We start from the raw sequence: 16,807 nt of genomic DNA on the forward strand, positions 1-16,807 counted from the left end.
TGGTGGTCAGGCTTAGACAATAAGTGCCTTCACCTGCTGATCCATCTTGCTGGCCCCAGTAGTAAGACATCAAATCTAGGCAGTGCAGAAAAGCAAGGTTATACAAATTATCCCCAAAGCAGACAGTCTTAACATTTTTGAAGAACACCCTTCCAGATGTCCCTCCTGTATAGATCATCCCTGTGTCTTCTTTGCACGCGCACATGCGTGTGCTCACACACACACATCTAATTTTATATAAACATTGAAGTCTGTTTTGTCACGTGGATTCTTTTCTTTTAATCAACAAGATGTAATGGATTCCTTGCACATCAAATATATAAAGAATTACATTTAAAGAATGTTCCAGAAAAATGCTTTCACATAGTTTTATTTGGTTAAAAGAGTGACTTCTTTCCCTCACCTCTGCCCCACCCCACTTCTCCCTAGGGGGGTGACCTCATCACTACATTTCTGTCCCAGCCCAATAGGGCTTCACCCATAGGGGCCCAGAGGGACACTCTCCTCTCAACTAGAGCTGAACCAAGAGGCAAGCTGGCAGGTGAAGGTGAAGCTAGGGACCCCAGGAGACGGACATGACCCAGGGAGGGTGCGGGAGAGACAACCACTGCATCTCTTGAGAATTGTCCTGGATACGTGATAGCACCAGAAGCTGAGGTCTGGCATCCTCCTCACCCTCCTTCCCCCCTGTTACCCCATGCCTGAGAAGGTGGAAGCTTGGCTACCTGTTGTGAAAAACTGATTTCTAAGATTCATCAGAAGGACTGATTTCCCCAGGAAGGAAAGATTTCGAACGCCAAGCACTCCTTGGGGGAACAGTTTTACTAAGTGTCCCATAGTGAAAAAGGCCAAATGAGGTCTCATCCCTCAGTCCTCCCGCTTCCATGCTGATCCTCAAGTCAAGTGATCCATCCCCCTGCTTCAGAACAGAATCTTCTAAGCTCCTCAAAAGCTGTGCAGAGCAGAAGGGACAATGATTGTCATAGCTGGGTGGTCCTGTGATCATGTCGCTGGAAGAAGGGGGACCTAAGCATGGTCTCCCCATAATCCGGCGGGTTCATAGAAGCTGCCTTGTTAGCCTTAGATTCCTCCCCATCCTCACCCCTCCACTCCCTCTAACTCCTTCCACCCAAAAAAGAAAGTGCTTGTGAAAAGCGGGGGCTGAGTGGCCCTGGTGTCACCACTGCCAGTCCCGCCCCTATGCCAGCTTGGGTGAGAAGAAGAGCCCTACCAGTGACACCTCCTCTTCCTGCTGCCACCTCACCCCCCTTCCCAGTCCCCAGGGCTGGAGAGGTGGGAAGAGAGGATGGCAGAGAGGAGGCCCCATGGGATCCCCTCTCTCATTCCGCCAGCACATGCTACCCACAGGCTGGCCCTGATGCGGAAGGAGTGAAGAAACACAGGACGGGTACCCAGGCTGGATCCAGCCAGCATCCCATTGCGGAAGTCAGTCTGGATGGATACCATGGGAGACAGAATGCTTCAAAAGTCACACAGCCTCTTTGCCACTGAGCTAGGGCTGAGGGTCTGCTGCAGACTCCCAGTCCAGTGTTCTTCCTAGAACTACCAAGAGCTGGGGTGTGGCTTAGTAGCAGAGCACATGCCTGACATACCGGACATGTGTAAGAGCCTCTGGTCTATCCCCAGCACCACAAAAAAGGAAAAGTCTGAGAGTCCCCTTGAAAAGATCTGAAAATCGGGGACCAGGGAGAGGTTGCTGCTAAACTTGACACTGGCTCTCTGCACCCTGTGGTGTTCTCCAGGTGTTCAAGACTTCTTTCCAGACTGAGACATAAGAGTTCCAGGGTCTCCTGCAAGGCCACACAGCCCCATCATCCCTCCAGGCCACTGCCTAGTCTAACAACCTGTCATGTGGACCTCTGGGACTTGCTCCTAGACATGCTGATTCTGGGCCTGACAGACTAGTCAATTTCTTGGGTTGAGGTGACGATGGCCTTCAGGGATGCCTCACACCCCACTTCCAGGCCCCTTTCTCTTCATCTCTGCTATCTCCAAGTCAGGTGTGCCAGAAACTCGCAGTGCCAGGGACCAAGAGATGGAGGACATTGGAAACCACACTGGCTGCAGGCATTTTGGAGTCCTGGTCAACACTCTAGACCCAGATGGCTCCACCAGCAGGCCTTGTCCTCTCCTGAACATGTGCAGGGCCAACCCCTCCATCCCTGGGGTTCAGTGAAGAGAAGAAACAGATTGAGGGGGAGGGGGGTACAGCCAGTGGCTCAGAGCTCAGGGCACCAGGAGCCAAGTCTCTGCCTTTGGAACCACAGAGGCTAGAACAGTGTGTGAGGCAGGCATAGGAAGGCATGCCGGGCTCAGGATATATATGCTCATGAAAGATTCAGAGTCAAGAAACCATGAAGTCAGATATTTAACTGTGACTCAGTGAGAAAGTCTCAGGCCCCAGAGGGGGGAAGCAAGGAAGAGTTGGCCTGAGAGCAAAGACCTCAGAGGCTAAAAGGCTTTGGGGGTACCAAGAGCCCAATAGAGGAAAATGGCATCTTCCACAGGTGGCTTGGTGGGAATCCCCCAACTTCAACCTCACTAGCCAGGTGATCTCCTGCAATGTCTTGACAGCTCAGGTTCCCTTGTCAGAGAAAGAGACTCTCTTGGACTAGAAAGGCTAAGAGCCTGGTCTAAGGCAGGAGCAGGGTGGAGGCCCGGGCTGTGCTGAACTGTCTGCCTGTCTTTCGCTTCCTCCCCTATCCTCTAGCTTAGGTGGCTGCCCCACTCCAGAGGGCCCCTCACAGTCTTCCCAGTCCCTCTAGAGCCTTGGGCCAGAAGAGAACTCCTCTGTCAGAAGACTAATCTCAGGACAGATATAGGCTTGCCTCCTTCCCAACCCCATACACGCCCCCCTCCCCCACTGCCATTCACCAAGGGCTGTGATAAACTAGGCCCTGGGAACTCAGGGGACTCAATTCAGGATCAGTCCCTGACCCCAAAGAGCTCCTAGCCAGGTAGATGGGCCCCAGACTTGTCCAGCACTTCAGCCCACTTCAGCACGGTTGCCAGGCCCCCGGAAGCAGACTGGCAGCCCATCAGCTTGTGCATGGACCCGTTACTCTCATGTGCACACATGCCAATGTAGTCTCACTCAGGATCACCCCGAAAGCCAGGCCCCACCCCGAAAGCCAGGCCCCACCTCCAGCTCTACTCCCACATCTACCCAGCCTACCACGGTTCTCTGGGCATCTCACTCTGTTATCCGCCCACCCTGGAGCCCTCCCTGCTCTGGGTCCAGACTGCCAGTCCTTCAGAGAGTATCACTATGGCCGGAACCATCGGATTAGCAGGGAGGGGGCAGGGTAACGACAAGCACCTGGAGAGCACACCCCACCCCCAACAGTGACAGCTGCAGGAGGTCGGAATCCCCAGCACCCAGTACCCAGGGCTTACTCCAAGGTCAAAGACTCCAGGCTCTCATCCCTGGAGTAGGGTCACTCTTTGCCACTCTGAACACCTCTCAAGATGGGTAACTTTTACCCTCTGGTCCTAGACACCACCCCAGTCCCGCGCTGCTGTGTCCCCTCCCCTAAGTTTCCCATTGCTTTCTACTGGCACCCCATCCCTAGGGATGAGGGTCCCCTTAACGTTATCACAGGAGCAGTCTGTAATCACAAGGATGGTTAGGGTATGAGGGTAAGCACAAGCTTTAGGAAGGCCCTGGGGGAGATGGTGCCTCTTCTCCCCAGGGAATCTGGCAGGCAGGCCTTAATCTCAGCAGGAAGCAGGGTCTGGTTACCAGGGGTGGGGGGGGGGGAATGCCAGGGCCTTGGGTAAAGGGAGCTGAGCCGGGGAGGGAGAGAGGAGCCAGGGCAAAGGCTGGAGAGATGGCCTTAACTCCTGTGTAGCTGGGCTCCTCTGTCCCATCTTGCACATAGTTTCTGGAACAGTCCAGCCATGCCAACTTATGCTTCCCATGAGCTAACTTCAGGGCTGTGGCCACAGACATCTCCTGCTTGGACCTTGATCCCTCCCAGGCTCCTGGGCTTCCCTAGAGCCTATCTGCCTGTAGCTGGCTTTGTATTTTTCTCTGTATCCCTTCCTTCCTTCCTTCCTTCCTTCCTTCCTTCCTTCCTTCCTCCCCCTCTCTTCCTCCTTCTCTTCCTTTTTTCCTTTCTTTTTTGAGACAAGGTCTCACTATGAAGTACTGGCTAACTTAGAACTAGGTAGACCAAGCTGGCCTTGAACTCACAGAGATCTGCTTGCCTCTGCCTATTGAGCGCTGGGATTAGAGTTGTGTGCCACCATGCCTGGAGCTTTTTGAGTTGGTGCTTCTCCGCCTGGTTGGTTGTAGCCTGTACATGTCTCTTGGTCCTTGTGTCCTAGTGTGTCTTGGTCACATCTACCTCTATTTCTGGATCTAGCCAACCACTCCATCTTGCCAGCCTTGATGGTACTTGTCTATAATGCCAGCACTTGAGAGGTAGAGGCAGGATGATAAGGAATCAAGGTCATCCTCCACTACATATCAAGTGGAAGGCTAGCCTGGTCTACATGATACCTTATCTGAAAAATAACTAAAACCCAAACAACAAACACAACTGCTGGACTGAACATAGAGTCTCTATTTGTCTGTCTTGGGTTCCTGTCTATCTGTCCCTGCACCTCCAACTCTGTCAGAGTCTCAAGGTCAGTCCAACTCTCAGGACCCTACTGCACATCTGTATGTCTGGGATGGTGCCTCCTTTTAGACCCTTGGCTTTGCCCTTCTTGCTAACATGACAGGATAAGGTGATATGGGACAGTTAGTGACCTGCTAGGGAGGGAGGGGAGAGGGGACAGCAGGTACGTGTTGGGTGAGAGATCAAGAAACTGCTCAATCAGTTTCAAACAGTGTGTGGAACAGCCCCAGGCCTGAGGATGGAGCTCACAGGGGACACAGGGTGGTGCCTTGCTCAAGGGGTAAGGACTGAGTTACATAGAAACTAAGGTGGGAGAATGGTGTCACATCCTGGAATCCCAGTCCTCAGGAGGCTAAGATAGAAAGATTCTGAGTTCCAGGCCAGCTTGAGCTACACAGTGAGACCCTGTCTCAAAAATAAAAACAGAAAGAAAAAAAAATGAAAAATGGACTGTTGGACCTGAGTAAATCTGTACCCTTGCTGCACACACTGTGATCCCAGCACAGGGAGGAAACAGAAAGGAGAATTCCTGGGGCCCAATGACCGCCAGGCAGTGTAACCAAATTGGCAAAGTCCAGATTCAGTGAGACACCTTGTCTCCAAAAATAAAACTCTGTGTGTGTGTGTGTGTGTGTGTGTGTGTGTGTGTGTGTGTGTGTGTGTTGGGGGTGGTATCTAGAGACACGGTTCAGCAGTTAAGAGCATTGGCTGCTCTTGCAGAGGACCAAAGTTTAGTCCCCAGCACCCACATGGAGGCTCACATCCATCAGTAACTCCAGTTCCAGGGGACCTGTCACCCTCTTTTGGCCTCCAAGGGCACCAGGCACTCATGTGATACACATACATACGTGCAGGCTAACACTGGCACACATTACAAAATAAACTCTTTAAATAAATACATATGGAGACACAGTTGAGGAAGACAACTAATGAGGACCTGTGCACACATGGGGAGAAACTGAAACAGACAGAAAGACAGACAGGAAGCTCTGGGTTCTGATCCTAGCTCCCCCACCAGCCCCACATGACCTTGGACCTGTCCCTTTCTTTCCCTGTGCCTCAGTTTTCTGCCCTGTAAAATGAGACACTTGGCAGAGACCATCCTCGACAATCCCGTGAGAGCCAGAGGGACATCTCTAAATTCAGGTCAGAAGTCTGGTACCTTTCCTGTCCCTAGAGGACATGCCCCAAAGTCCCTTCTTGTCTAGACCATCAGTCTGCACCACTAGGGGCAGGACAGAGGAAAGAATGGAGGTTAGACAGCAGGAAGGACTTCCTGCCCGGTCCTGCCCTGCAATAGGAGGGTAAGGAGATCCTAGCCTCTCCCAGCAGCCGGCCTCCAGGGCCCCCTCTCTTGGGGCTGGGGGCAGAGTGGCAGGGGTGGGGGGCCACTCAGCAGCTGGATAATTAGCCTTCGCTCTCAGGCCCTGAGGGGAGGGGCTGCTGGACCAAGAAAGCAACACAAAGTGACAGGGGTGGTTTTGACACGCGGTGGAGCTGACGGGCCCAGGGGGCCAGGGTTTGGTTTGGGAGGGGGGGGATCTTATCAAATGATTAAAAAATAGGTCAGAAGGAAGAAGCCACAGCCGGCACTGGGTCCGTGGTGAGAAGGCCACACAGCTTCCCCAGGGCTGTGGGCTTTCATGGGGCGGGGGTGCTGAGGAGGACTTCCAGGGGCGGGGGGAGCTGAGTGGCGGACAAGAAGACTGCTGGCCCGGCAGGCCTCTGCCTCTCCAGCTCTGGTCATGGGTGGGTTGGAATTCTACTTTCAGGTCCCTCTGGCTACTTTCCTCTTAAAGGCAGGGCTCCACAGCTCTTCCTCCATCCACCGCACCCTAGCCACATCACACTCCCTGCACACCAACACCAGAGACCCCATGTGGAAGTCCTTCTCACCTGCCAGCTTCTGGTTAATTGCTGCAAAGACAGCCAAGTTACCCTGTCTGTCTCCCTGCTGTCATCTCACCAACTCTGCGTACTGTTTGGGGTCCACTTTGGCACTCTGGCTTATTCTGAGAGCTTCCGGGTTCCCCTCCTCCCTGTGAACACCATAACAGTGGTAGCCTGGGAAAGGCAGAGCATGAGATGAGTCCTGGGAGCACAGGGTGATGATCTCCAGGAGCAGAGCAAACAGGGGCTGAGTGCCCGGTAGTTCAGGTCTCTACCCTTCCCTGAGGCTGGGTATCCTTTGAGACATCTTCCCACATGCCTTCACTCTCAATCCCTTCTCTTTTTTTTTTTTTTTTTGAGCTCTCTGAAATGGGGAACAGTAAGGACTGTCCAGGGTGCTTGGAACTCTAGGTACTGGCCTAAAGATAATGATAGAAAATAGATAATTATAGTGGAGGGACAAGCCAGGCATGGTGCCATCTCTAGTCAAGGGGACACCTGAGTCTCAGCTGCCACCATGCAGGACACCCAGGGCCATGTTGGCATGAAAATGGATTGGCTAGATCTGACCTTGAGATTAACCCCACTTACCACCCCAGATGTAGATCCGCTCTGACACCCAAGTCTGTGATCTCCCTGGGGCCTGATGTCTACTGTTCACCCCTCTCAGCAACCCAGCAAGTGTCACAAGGAGTCCTGGCAACCTCCTCCCGCTAGGGCATGGGCAGCTGGCACTCTGTGCAGGACCTAGAAATGGCCTGAACGGCATCTCTGGTTGCAGGGGGGGCTGGCTTGGCAGCCCATCAGTGCCCCCTCTTCTTGCCTGCCTCCCTCCCCCTCTGCCCGTCTGTTTCTTCTCTGTCACTGGCAGCGGATTCTGACACTGTGGGCCAGGGAGGGGAGGTTAGCCTCAGGGTCAGGCAAGTCCTTAGCAACTGAGGCAGTTGAAATGCCAACCCATTTCCTTACCCCTTAGGGGCATGTGTACACTGACCCAGGTTCTGAGGCCTTGGAATGGCTTGTGTTCCAGAACACCTGCTGCTCTGGATGCCTCACTACAGCTGGCTTCTGCTTCCTCAGTGAATTTGGAAACAAAACCCCAGTTCTTCTGCTTGCTGCCTCTACCCTTGAACTGCTGCTGGGGTGTATGAGAAGAGATGAGAGAGGAAAGCAGCAGGCAACTGCACCCCTTGATATTGTTCTACCTGAATTAGGCAGGGACCATACTGCCCATTTCACAGATGGAGGAAAGGAAACAGAGGCACAGAGAAGTTAATAGATTCTCAAGGTCACACAGTGGGTAATGCAGTGATATGCCTCTCTGGGACTCTGGACCCTGCTCAGTGGGGTCTCACTCTTCTGCGTGAAGGGGACATTGGTGCTATTTCCATGCTACAGATGAGACACTGAAGTTCAGGCTGAGGGTGGTGGCACAGGCATGTAATCCCAGCACTGAGGAAGCTGAGGCAGGAGGATGGCCTTGATTTGGGCTACAGAGCAAAACTTTAGAAGAGAGGAGGGAGGAACCTGAGACTGGAGCCATTTCCGGGAGCCTCTTCCAGTCCAGCCTTGGCTTGGGAGTCCTGCAGAAAGGAAGCCTGGAAACCCTCCTTAGATCACTGAGTATCATCTCCACTCCTCCACCACTCCCGTCATCCTCTTCTGTCTGCTGACCCTGTGGAATTGGACCCCATTACTCAGGGTTACTCCATCACCTTTATGAACAGCATAAGGTCAGAGATGGGCACCGTCATGCAGCTGAGAGCAGGCTGGACAGGGTGAGAATGCAGTAAGACAGGTCCAGGTGGGAAAGGCCCTGGACTCCTGGAGCAGGAGTGGGAAGCAGAGATGCTCCTGGTCCCTCTGAGATACCTGTTGTCGGCTGCTGAGCCCACTCCCGGACTTCTGGGCAGGCATGTGCTTGCTTTAGAGTGCAAAGGTCCAGAGCAGGCCTGGGTAGCCCTTAGGAATGGGTGGTTCCCATGGGCCCTGTGGGTGGCGCTGCACTCCCTAAGCTGGGACACTTTAGCCTGTCCTGCGGGCCAAACCCCTTTCTTCCTCTTTGCTCTCACCCTGGGACCTGGGAGTGAAAAACGGGAAGCAGACCAGCTGCTCTGTCTCTCTCCATGCCCAAGGACTGGCCGCCATTCGGGGAGGCCCGAATGCCCTCACTGAAGCAGCAGAAGGGTTGGGGGTGAGCAAGGGGCTTGACAACGTTTTGGGAGGTCAGGGGCCCACCCTCTGGCTCCAGATACTTCTCAAGATCGACACCCTTAACATGCCCTTCTCCAACAAGACTTCGAGAAGAGCCTCTGAGATAGAGTCCTTTCCATGCAGGTTCTTCCTCGAGTTTAGCCTCAATCCTTTAGAGACAAGAGGAAAAGGACAGAGATGAATCGCAGTTTCTTATAAACCTGGTGGCTTCTTGTTCTCCGACGACAGTACAGTGAAGGAGCCCTGTGGTTCTGGCTTTGAGTCAGCCCCCTGTCCCGGGCGTCCCCAGTGCCATCTCTCCCCGCCCCGCCCAAACTGGAAAATCAGGCTCACGCCTGTGCCGGAGAGTCAGTGCTTCCCCACACCATCTCGCTTTCCGCTAAAAGGAGGTGTTTCCTCGAAGCTGGGAAAAGTCAACCACCGGGAGGCGGGCCTCGGGGGGCACAGGCACTGGCGGGGGTGGGCCTACCTGCCTTCCTGTTCCTCTCCTGCCCCCTCCTCAGCTCCCCACCCCCTTCAGAGAGCCGAGTGCTTTTGCGCCATTAACACTCTCGTTGGGCTGTGGGGGCGGGGCTCCCGCAGGGAGGGCGGAGCGGAAGAGGGAGCGATCACCCTTGAGTGTCACTGAATGACGCAGGACCAGTGTCCACACATAGGTTCCTGGTCCCTTCCTAGGTCCATAAGTTCCTCTCGGTGCGGCGAGTGGCCCTGCCCTTTGTATGGGGGAGTTAAATGTCCGCCACCCCTGCAGGGAAACGGTCCGTCCACTCGCTTCGGAGGGAGGCACTCCGAAGGTGTTTTGTTGATTGAGACAAATCGCAGGTAGTCCAAACGGGCCTCGAACTTGCTATGTGGCCTTGAACGCCCGATTCTCCTGCCCCCCCGGGTGCCAGGCTTCAGAGGTTTATGAGGGGTGGGTACTTTCCATGTCAGAATGCTACCTCTTCTTTCCCACGGCATGTGGGCACCAGCACTTAACTGGGAGGATGCAAGTCGCAGGCTACGTCCTGCGGACCCTCCACTTCCCGGCTGTTCCAAGGCTCCAGACATCACTCCCCCCCCCCCCCCCGTCTTCAGAAGCAGACCTTGGGACCTGGATGAGGACCCTGGAGGGTCCCACTCCTAAGGGAAGCAGGGTCTTGCAGAGAGAGTGGCCTGAGGTTTAGGGTGAGAGGAGGCTGAAACAGAAAGAGAGATGGCGAGAGAATGAAAACAGGAAAGAGGAGTGAAAGAGGGAAACTAGAGATTGGTGGTGGACAGTCAGAAAGAGAGCAGCACGGGGCACCGGAGGGGACCGCGGAGTTAGGTGCCAGGGAAAGGCAGGCACCTCTCCTTAGCAGGACAGGCACACCAAAGTTCAGCGCGTGTAAGAGTCCAGGCTTTTCAGATCAAAAAGGGTATATAGAGTGCTTAATGGGAACTAGGCTGGTTCAGAGTCCCCACAAGAGGACCCCGGAGTCTGGGTGGAGCCCACTTCCAGGCGCGTGCTTCAGGTCGGTGGCGGGAATCCGTGGCTGCAGGGAGCCTCTGCAGGGGCGGGGCCGGCAGGCACTGTGTGGGCGGGGCCTGGAGAGCCGCCTCCTGATCCCGGCTGGGGTCCCGACTAGCTTTCCGCTGCATTTGCTCAGTGGAAATGGCGAACTTGCTAAAGGATGCCTTTACGGAATACTAAAGGAAATGCTACTTCCTCCCTCCGTGTTCCCATCATTGCACCCCAAGGAGGCCAGAAAAGAGGCCAAGAATCCCAGAAGAAAAAAAGAAAGCGTCTCTCTCTCTCCGCCCACCTCCCCTGAACTCAGGATCACCTGACAGACAGGCAACTCTGGAAAACCAGAGCTTAGGACCTCTCATAGGCCTCCAACCAGGGTGGGGACTGGGCATGTGGAACCTGGCTACTGTCTCCTGCACCACTCCTACCTAAAAGACCATCAGCAGAACTTTCCGAGAGAGGGTCTATCCAGGTCACACGGAGGCACAGGGAGAATTCCGCCCTAAGGGTCGGGTTCTTAGCTCCAGCACCAGGCCAGGGACTTGGCTGGTTCTTAGACCCTAGGCAGAGAACACACCGTACTCATCACTGCCCTCATCAGGGGCTGATCCTTGAGAAGTGGAGCAGGGAGAGGCGGATGGAGATGAACTCTTCCAGGGACCCTGATATCTTCTGCCCACACCCTCCCTACTCCAAGCGCAGGATAAGGAAGCTAGGGAAAGGAAAGATGCTACCAACAGCTGGGAGGTATTGGAGATCTCAGGCTCTAGCCAATGCCCCCGGAGGAGGAAACCTGGGGATTTGGGGGTCTAAGGAGTGGGGTTTTTAACCCCTTTAGTCATCTTAGGAAGCCAAGCTGAATAGCGTTGACTGATATGCACTCAACCACAAGCCAATTTTGTGGTTTCAGTTTTCAGAAGGCAGAGAGAGCGAAGCCTTGGCCCCGGGCAGAGGAGTGGGCTGTGTCCCGGACCAGCCCCCCCCCCCCAGTGGCATAGTGCAACTGAGGCACAGTAAGGAAGACCGTCTCCAGCTCAAGATCACAGGGACAGGAGGGTCGTGACAGCTAGCAAAACCTCTCCCCTCCCCCATACCTCTGCTAAGTTCACCTTCTGAATGCCGGACCAGCTCTCTGCCAACTCCCCCTGCCTCTCTGTTTTCCCTTCTTCCTCTCCCATTTTCCTTCCCTTCCTTACATTTCCCTCTCCCTCCTTTCTTTTCCCTTCCCTTTCCTCCTTTTGTCCTCTTGTCTTCCAAATCGACTCATTTTCACTTTCATCTCCTCTTTATTCTGCTCTCCTGCCTGCCACCTGTCAAGAATGATCAATTTTCCCAACCCACCTTTGTTACCTCCTTATGACTTGGAGGGGAAGAGTTGGAGGTGAGTTCTAAGAAAACTGAGTAGAGTTTGGAAGAATCTAGTAATACAGAATATGTATGTAAGGCTACTATGTCAGCTCCGGAAAATAGACTGAAATCACCTAGTCCAGTTTCTTCCTAGCTTCATGCTGGGAGTGGGGGCCCTGAGAAGTGACGCCAGGCTTCCAGAACGTACAGCCTTCATCCTCACCCACAGACCATTCTGCAAAATGCAGTTTCTCTCCCCTTCCCTCGGCTTCCAGGCCACACATTTGGCCTCATGACCTAGAAGTGACGGGGGGGGGGGGGGGGACACATAGGAGGCAGATGCAGCCCAGGCCTGGAGTTTTAGCAACAAACAACCCCCCTGGAAGCCAGCCTGTTTTTGCTGGTAGCCTGTGCCGAAGTAGGAGGAAGCAAGGTAAAAGACATATGTGTGGATGTCAGCCCTCACGGCCTGAGGGATGCAGGAGGAGAAGAAGAAAAGGGTAGGAAAGTGAGGTACCCCCAACTCCCAGCTGACCTCACGAGTGACTGCTGCCTGGGTTCAGCCCTCCCAGGGGCTCACGGCTCCCTTAGTCACGTGATTTCTATTAAGATACTAGAGTGGTAGCTGCAGCTGGCTCTCACACAGAGCAAGAACCCAAGAACTCTTCCCACCCCACCGTCTGAGTCACTGGTCAAATGGAGAGCTGATTGCTAAATGTTTATCAGCACAACACTGGGTGATGGGGTCAGCCTCAAACCCAGGCGTGCCATTATATGCGTTGATGTGCACTATTTCTGATGTCCCTGTGACACTTGAGACGTACCCATGTGGCACTGTGATCTGGTTGGGGTGAGACTAAGTGTATGCCACATGCACTAGAGGAAATGTGTCTTATATATGGTTGTCCTAGAAGGCTGTTAAGTAGGAAGGAGTGTGTGTGTGTGTGTGTGTGTGTGTGTGTGTGTGTGAAAGAGAGACTGAGTGTTCAGGGTACTTCCAGGTGAAGTGTGACCAGATGAGTCTAAAGCATCTACCTGGCCATCAAGGGGAGGCGACCCATTTGTGCCCATCAAGAGGGACAAGGACAGAGCTGACACACACACTTTCTAAGCTCAAAGAACTCCTGGGGTGTGTCACGCACCAGAGTCTCTGCATCCGGGAAGTAATAGGGTACTGAGGCAGGCAAGGGGTGCTCTGAATCGGAAGAGCACGCATGCAGGATGTGCCACAAAGGCCAGTACAGGGGTACTAGCCTCCGTCTTGCCCCTCACCCTTGCTGAGGAAAGCTATCTCCTTCACACCATCTCCTCCTCCCCCTCCCCTCCCACCTACAGTTGCTCTCTGTGGGGGAAGGAGAGTAGGCTTCTGTCATACCCACGGTCAAGGGCTTCAGGAAGGGGGAGGAGAGTGCTTATCCCTCAGTGGGCTTAGAGCAGGAGCCTTGATGAAGGAAGACTTCAGCTGCTCTCCTGGACCACTAGGCTCCATCATCAGTTCCTGCCTTGAGGCCTCTTCCTCTGGCTGCCAAGCAGTCCTGCAGACCTCTTGCTCCAGGCCCTCCAAGGAGCCACTGTCTCCTTCATCTGCCGCTGCTTTCTCTCTGCCCCACCCCTCCTGAGTGTGTGTGAAGCGGAAGAGGAAAGGCCTAAAGACGAGAACCCAGCTCAGGAGGACCTGAGGAGGCAGGAGGCCTGGTCCTGCGGCCTTCTAAGTCAAGTCCCTTGTGTGGTATGGCTTGGGGCACATCCCTGTTCTGATACCTGGACCTAACGTCAACCCTCCTGTCTATAGCCTTCAGACTGCCTGCCCATCGTGGCTCACTGTGCCCAACTTGACTCTCTCTGTTCTGCATTGTGCAGGTGCCAGGCCAAACTCCCCAACCTTAGAGGGAGGAAGGGAACTACCGTGGGCCATCCAGGGTTAGGGCTAGTATCCTTCTGGATGCTGTATTCCTTTGTTGTTCCTAAAGTCTCTTCTACTACAACTGGTGCTGAGTTAGGAGGTGGGCCTTCTTCCCATCCCAGCCAACCTTCTTCAGGTGAATCCACACCTTTGGGGAGACAGATGACCAAGCTCAAAAATGAAAATAAAAGTCTCCACTTGTCTCCAGTCACACTCTCTACTTGTCTCTTTCTCCTTCTGCTTCAAGCCACCACAGAAACCCACAGGGCATTAGAGCCTTCATCCTAAAATGAGTCAGGGCCCTTGAGAGCTGAGCTGGGGTGCAAGAATGCCCCCCTTTGTGCCAAACAATGGCTCTACTTGATGGCACACTCCATCTAGCCCTCTGGAGGCCAAGGAGCAAGCTTCTTCAGGCAGGGCTGTGGCTTTCTAGACCCACCCACCCACCCAAGGCCCATGTTTGAGGCTAAGAGGGGGTGAGGGTCGGAGTGCCTGAGGAAAGCATTAGGGAGCCCAGAGTGCACAGCCTGAGGAGCTATGCTCTGTCTCCATTCACATTTTCAACCAAGGATTCAATGACAAGAGAGATGTTTCCCTCTATCAGGCCACAGGGACCTTCAAGGGAGGTGGGCAAAGGCCAGCTCCAAACCTCCTGGCTCATCCCTCCGCATCTCACTCGGGAACAAAAAGGCTTTTCGGAGAGGTAACAGAAGGTACTGTGGCCAAGGCAGATAGATGCTTGGGAGATAAGAGCAGCAAGCAGCTGGCTGACCCCTGGGGAAGCTGGCAGCCTCCCCCACTGCCCCTGCACTGCATATATTCTCTCCCCCAAAATAGCATCTCTGGGGGGGAGCGAAGGGGGTTCTCAGCTCATTGTTCACTCCTTCCCACAGTGCGTTCACAGCTCTCCCTGCTGTCTCTCGCGCCCTGTTTTCCTGCCCAGCCCTTCTGCTCTGCCTGTACCCCCACCTTTTCATCCTCCCGGGTCCCAGGACCCCTTGCCAGGAAGAGAGCCTCCTGACCTTGGCCCACCCTGCCCACTGTCTCCTGTGCCCCCACCCTCTGCTCTACCCTCTTCCTCCGGGGAAGACGTGAATTTAATGTACACCATTTGAACATCAAAGGTGTCAGTGAGGGTATAAGCCACAGTCTTTAGGTCAAGAAAAGAAAAATGGCCGGCTGGGATGGCAGCCCAGTGGTAGTTCTTCCTACCACATACAAGGCTAACAGGAGTGGTCCCTCTGAGGATCTCATGAAGGCAAGGCTCAACACGTGGAGACCTTATTTAAATAAAGATGCTCTCCATCAGAACTAGGAGCCCAAGGAGGGATGCTGCTCTGGGCCCTGACTACACAGTTCTCGGGACTGGGACTTCACATTGAGTTCTGATCCATCTCCTGCCCTAGACTCTAACCATACGCTCTGATGATACTGGCTGAGCTGTTTCCTGTGTGGAATGTCCTCTGGCGTCGCTCATGGACAAACAGGAGAGTCAGGCTCAGGACCTGGGGAAGGTTCAGTCTGACCCGGAAGACAGGCTATAGACTGGGGAACATGGACAGGGGCCACTTCCCAGCTGGGAGGATTTCCCAGTAGCAAGAGGGGTTTCAGAGACAAGGGCTCATGGAGTAGGGATGTGGAGTCGTGCTGGGGTGTGTGGGGTTGAGAGCAGCGAGAGGCTGGGATGGGTGTCATCTGCTTCGTGTGAGGGTGGATGAGCAACAGTGGGTACACTTCCTCTCCCCCAGGCCAGCTGTGAGGCTGACCTCCTGTCCCTGGCACCGTGGGAGAGTTGGAGGCAGGGAAGGAGCCCCCTCAAAGTCATCCCCCCAAGGGAACCACTTTCTCCCCTTGTTATTTCTGGCTCCATTTTCTTGGTCAAGCAGGGTGTCAGTGGCAATGCAAATGAGGAGGTGCTGGAGGTGCTGGCAACACCCATCCTGTACCCCAGCTCCTCCCTGTCCTCCCCTATGCCCACACTAACACAGCAGCCTGGAGTGTCTATGAAAAGCGCCTAGTAGCTCTGCCCTTGGCAGTTGGAGCGGCCAAAGCTGCAGGTTGAGGCTGCATCCTCAGAGACATCTGCTTTTGCCTCAAGGACAGGGTAGGCACGGGGTGAGTCTCCAAGTCCTTCACTGTACCTGCCCCTTCTGCCCTCAGTCCCCCGGGCCTCAGGCCATGAACACAGAGTTGTGTCCTGGCAAGGGCATAGATCCTGGTGAGTGCCGTGGACCAGGACCTCAAACCAGAGCTTGCCTCCCAGGCTGCTCCTGGGCAGAGCCAGCAACTTTATAACACTGGGCTCACAACCCCCTGTGGATGGAATTAGATCTCATGGGAACTTGTGGATGGGGTGGGGGGCTCTCTGGACCACTGAGAATCTCCAAGTCACAGGAGTGGATGTAGAGGAAGGACAAGAAGAGAACATTACCAGTGGGTTTCACATCTCCCTGCTCTCTGTCCTTAGCTAGTCACCCCATCCAACTCCTCCCATTGGGGGGGCCCCCATCCCCTCCCCTTTAATGCTTCTCTTTCCTGATCTCAATTCTCTCTGTGGTGGCCAAAGCTGCTCTGTTTATATTCTTGCTGAAGGAGAGACAGCCTGCTCCCCAGTCTTATAAAGATGTCACCGAGTGCAAACCCCACCCCTATTTCCTCAGCCCTAATCACCAGGGTGAGGTGTTTCTCATTAACATGGCTCACTCCTCCACACACCTCTCCTTTTATCAATCAGCTCCTTCTCAACAGAGGCCCCAGGTTCTACAAAGAGCTGTCACCTCCCTCAGCAGATCACCTATGACAGAGGCAAGGGTCCGCACGACCAGGGACCTGGGGCTAGGGAAATCCTGGGGGGGGGCATGCAGAACTGGAGAGAATGTTGGACAGAGAAATGCCCTGGCTGGCTTGGGATCTGCTGAGTTCTCCTACATGTGGTCGTGGTCTCTGTGTCTGTGCTGAGGAGAGCAAATGAATCCACAGGAATCTCTTCTCGCCTCTCAGGAGTCTCCCCTCTACCTCACTCAAGTGAAAGTTGTCCCAGTCTTCCCCCTTGTTTCCAGGAGCCTGGAAATGGTAACCCATTGGTCTCTGAACCCTGCAATTCTCAGCCCCCCCCCCCCACTGCCCTCTGGGCTCCAGAGAACAGTTCATAGCAAATGTCCTGTGTGATCACAGTCCTGCTGGAGAGGTGGGAGGGATGAGGGTCGCTGGCAGGTTCCCCAGCTCGCCTGCTCTCAGCCCTCTCAGGAGTATCAGATGGAAGTCTGCGGCTGTGGAGGGGACCTAGATGGATGCACACTGCCTTACCCTCCTCCGCCT

Source organism: Onychomys torridus, chromosome 8 (genome assembly GCF_903995425.1).
Source record: "Onychomys torridus chromosome 8, mOncTor1.1, whole genome shotgun sequence".
NCBI lineage: Eukaryota > Metazoa > Chordata > Mammalia > Rodentia > Cricetidae > Onychomys > Onychomys torridus.